The 4,725-nt window shown below is 34.3% G+C and overlaps 1 pseudogene; it reads left to right on the top strand.

The window, feature by feature from the left end:
* The first annotated feature begins 263 nt into the window (after positions 1 to 263).
* On the top strand, positions 264 to 1,504 carry LOC139861434 (uncharacterized; annotated as a pseudogene).
* The last annotated feature ends 3,221 nt before the right edge of the window (positions 1,505 to 4,725 follow it).

Here is a 4,725-nt window from a genome sequence, read left to right as displayed (position 1 = left end):
CTTTGAAATAATTGATAGTTACTGGAGAAGTTAGTTGTTAAAAGCAGATCAGTAGTTAGCCTAGCTAGAGTCAGTTATCGCTTTTCATAATTTCATGTTCATACATTTTTAATAACTTAATCGTATGACATGTTAGTAACAATTTATAATCAATTTCACAGGGTAATTGTAAGCATCTGAATGTTTTGTAAAAGGCACACAAGTAAACCATATCAATTTCTTCAATCGTTACACCAACAAAAAAGTTAAACGAAAGCACAAAAATGTCGGGTGTATCGCTAGCAGTGGGTCCCCGCTCCGAGCCCGATGAAACGTCATCCGCATCTACAATGTCCACCGAACAGAAAACCCAACACCACCACCAACAAGAACAGGTGGCTGTTGGCGGTGTTATGGGTTCTCTACGTGTAATCGAACTCCAATTAGTAGCTTTCATTATGGTTTTCTCAGCTAGTGGTCTGCTCCCACTTTTCGACCTTGTTTTTCCCGCCTTTACAACCGGGTACCTACTCATTCTATCTCGTCTCGTGTTTCCTGGTGATGGCGGTACCACTACTTCCAAAGAAATATTGCAAGGAAACCGACTCTTTCGAGCTTACGTGGTCTTAGGACAATAATTGGGTTGTTTCTACCGTTAGCCTACGTTTTAGGTGGTTTTGCGAGAGGGGACGAACATTCGCTTCAATCAGCAACACCACATTTGTTCTTGCTTTCGTGTCAGATACTGACGGAAAACGTCATAAGTGGTTTGTCTTTGTTTTCGCCTCCTGTGAGAGCTCTAGTACCGATGTTGTATACGGTTAGACGAATCTTTGTTATCTTGGATTGGGTTCAAGATGTTTGGGTCAACAAGAGCCTTTCACCAGTTGCTGAAGTTAAGGTAATTTCGGTTTGATTTTAGACACAACTTTGTTATGTTTATTGTTTTTTCATCTCTAATTAGACTTGAAATCGCAACCTTTCATACCTTAGATTAAAGGTCCTTTAACGATTTGTATATTTAGTATTTGACGAGTGTTGCGGCGGGGTACGACTTTTTAATTTTTATTTTAGCAAAATAGATGATGTCAGCATGACATCATCCGCGTATAGTTCATAATTTTGTGCATCTGTATATGTAGGAATTTAATGTTGATGTTTTGTTGGAGCAGGATGTCGCTTGGTTTTGGTTCGGACGGGTTCTAGCTGTGGCGAATCTAGCATATTTTTCAATCAATCTGTTCGGCTTTTTGATACCGAGGTTTCTTCCAAAAGCGTTTGATCAGTACTTTAGGGAAAAAAGCGAGATCCCAAGAAAGATGGGAGAGGACAAGCAATTTACGGTTGTGCGTCGAACTCACGCACCTGTCGAAAATAAGTCAAACTAATTGTAATGTTGTGACTTGAATAGTTTTTCCTTCTTGTGCTTTCTTCTTCGAGTAAATATGTTCAAGTACGTGGTAATATGCCTATAGTAGCATTAGCAAAGGTTAACTCTATAGCATTGGTGTTCGGCTGTACTGTCCTTTTCCGTCTGAATTGGTTTTTAACTCTTCTTATAGTTGGTGATGATTGTTAATAATGTGCATTATTTTAGGACAAATTTGAAAAGAATGTTGGGACACTATTTGAGATGTGCGAACTATTTCATATCTATTCTATATGTACTTATAAATGGCCAACTACATGATATCATGGAATAGCTTTTACAAAAGCATGAAAATGGATCAAGGGACAAGTGACACTATGCATGGATTAAGGGATATATTTATGATGTAATTAAGTAATAATTAAAGTAATTAATTAACTAAAACTGATATAGAATTATGTAGCTGGACTATTTTTCTTGCACCATAGGCCATAGCTGGTCTTTTATTCTTGCACCATAGATAATCACCTCGAGCTACTCACATTATACACCGCTCTCAAAAATTTGTTCCTTAACCCAAATTAAAAAAAGAAAAACCTAGATAATTCAAACTACCATTAATTCTTTCAATTCTTAAAAATCTCTTTCAGATTTACAGATACAAGTTTCTTCTTCATCATCTACACATTATATTATAATCTAAACCCCCATCTCCCCCTTATCCTTTAAACTGTGTCTATTCATTTTCTTTTGTTTTTTGTTCTTACTCGTGTGATTTTATATCAAGATTGACCTTTTTAAAAGATTAAGGGAAATTGAAAGTTAGCTTTGTTAGTATTCGGAAGGCGATGTACAAACTTCAAATGCATCGATTCATATTCACGCTGGCCGGCGCAGTGGCGGACTCAGATTTTATTTTCACCGGGGGCAAAATATTTTTTTTTTAAATGTAGGGATTTTTTTTTGGCAAAAATGGAGGTTTTGGAACAAAATATAGAGTTTTTTGAGCAAAGTTTGAAGATTTTTGAGCAAAATAAGAAGGTTTCGAGGCAAAATATGAATGTTTTGGGGCAAAATATGAAGGGTTTGGAGAAAAAAAAATTCCACTGGGAGCAAACTTGATAAACCAAAAAAATTTGCACTAAAAATTGAAAATCCACTGGGGGCGCGCGCCCCTGCCCCTACATAGGTCCGCCCCTGCGCTGGCGTATGTATCTATTACCTATTTTTGGTCCCTTGATTCACCATTACGGATCTTTTGACCATAAACAAGCATCGATTAACGTATATATATATATATATATATATATATATATATATATATATATATATATATATATATATATATATATATATATATATATATATATATATATATAAGAACAAGATAAAAGATGAACATTATGAACATGAAGAGATAAAATCAATATAATATATAAATGTCGAGATTATAATATTGATTTAAACAGAGAAACATCGTTGGCCAAGGGAGATCGAGCATGATCTCCCATATGCACTGGATCGCCAAAACGGCTCTCCCAATTAGGGTTACTCTCTTCTCTCTTAACCCTAAAGAACGCATGAAACTAATATTTATAGGCAAACTAAACATTAACCCTAATGAGCCTCATTCACACGAATGGGTTGCTAGACATTATGGCCCAACAGTTACATATGCTCATGTAACTGATCAGTTTTCACACGTGTACATAAAATAGGTGTACAATGTAATAATAAACGTTATTCGTCCAACGACGGCCATACAAATATGCGTCAACACCTATCCTTCTTTCAAAACCTTGCTGCTTTTATAACGTCTTGATTTTATTATTCGAGTATTATTAGCCGTTTTTTTATTCTTCCATATCCATATCCATAACCTTATTTTTATTTTTGTTTCTAAATTTCATATTGAATGCGAATATATGAGATTGTAGTTTCATTTTGATGATAATTAATGACCGCAAAACACATATTTGAAGTCAGTACATTCCCCACAAAATGAGGCAAAATTTTGTGGAGAATATTTCGATAAATTTTCAATTGCAGATTAGGCCCATTTTCGCATGATAACTAGAAAATGGCGCTACGAGCAAGATTTTCTTAAGGCTTTCCACCATTCGAAACAGTCTAGATTCCGAAAATGACATTTTACTATTTTTAAAGGTGAATTTTGCACTTTTAAATCTTACGATAAGTAATACCTTCACATATGAATTGTGGTGCCTGTTTAAATACCACTATGATACTTGTTTTTATTTAATATTGTATTTATGTACGTCGAGAATCATGATGGGGCTACTATCTCACCGCTAGCTACAAAACGTTGTTGCTTTTATAACGTCTTGGTTTATTGTTTGAGTATTTTTAGCAGTTTTTATTTTTATTTTTCTAGATTCATAACATTATTTTTGTTTTTGTTTCTATATTTCATATTGAATGCGAATATATGAGATTGTAGTTTCGTTTTGATGATAATTAATGGCCGCAAAACTCATCTTTGAAGTCACTACATTCTCCACAAAATCGGGCAAAATTTTGTGAAGAATTTTCCAAAAAAATTTCAATTGCAGATTAGGCCCATTATCGCAAGATAACTAGAAAACGGCGCTACGAGCAAGACTTCCTTATGGATTTCCCCCGTTCGAAGCATTTTGGATGCCGAAAATGAAAATTTACTATTTTTAAAAGTGAATTTTGCATTTTTAGATCTTACGATAAGTAATAACTTCACATGTGAACTGTTGTGCATGTTTAAATACCACTATGATACTTTTATTTTATTTGATGTTTTATTTAAGTACACCGAGAATCATGTTGGGGCTACTATCTCACTACTAGCTACAAAACGTTGCTGCTTTTATAACGTCTTGGTTTTATTATTTGAGTATTTTTAACAGCTTTTTAATTTCTCTAGATTCATAACTTTATTATTGTTTATAAATTTCATATTGAATGCGAATATATGAGAGCATAGTTCCATTTTGATGATATGGCCGCAAAACACATATTTGAAGTCACTACATTGCCCAATAAATCGGGCAAAATTTTGTGAAGAATTTTCTAGAAAAATTTTCAATTGCAGATTAGGCCCATTTTTGCAAGATAACTTGAAAACGGCTCTACGAGAAAGACTTCCTTATGGCTTTCCCCGTTCGAAACAGTTTGAATGCCGAAAATGACATTTTACTATTTTTAAGGTGAATTTGCACTTTTAAATCTTATGATAAGTGATACTTTCACATGTGAACTGTGGTGCCTGTTTAAATACCACTATGATACTTGTTTTTATTTAATATTATATTTAGGTACGTCGAGAATCATGTTGGGGCTACTATCTCACCATTAGCTACAAAATGTTGCTGCTTTTATAACAT

The sequence above is a fragment of the Rutidosis leptorrhynchoides genome, chromosome 8 (assembly GCF_046630445.1).
Source record: "Rutidosis leptorrhynchoides isolate AG116_Rl617_1_P2 chromosome 8, CSIRO_AGI_Rlap_v1, whole genome shotgun sequence".
NCBI classification, from domain to species: Eukaryota; Viridiplantae; Streptophyta; class Magnoliopsida; order Asterales; family Asteraceae; genus Rutidosis; species Rutidosis leptorrhynchoides.
The sequence above is the reverse complement of the archived record's forward strand: the minus strand, read 5'-3'. Positions and strand labels throughout refer to the sequence as shown.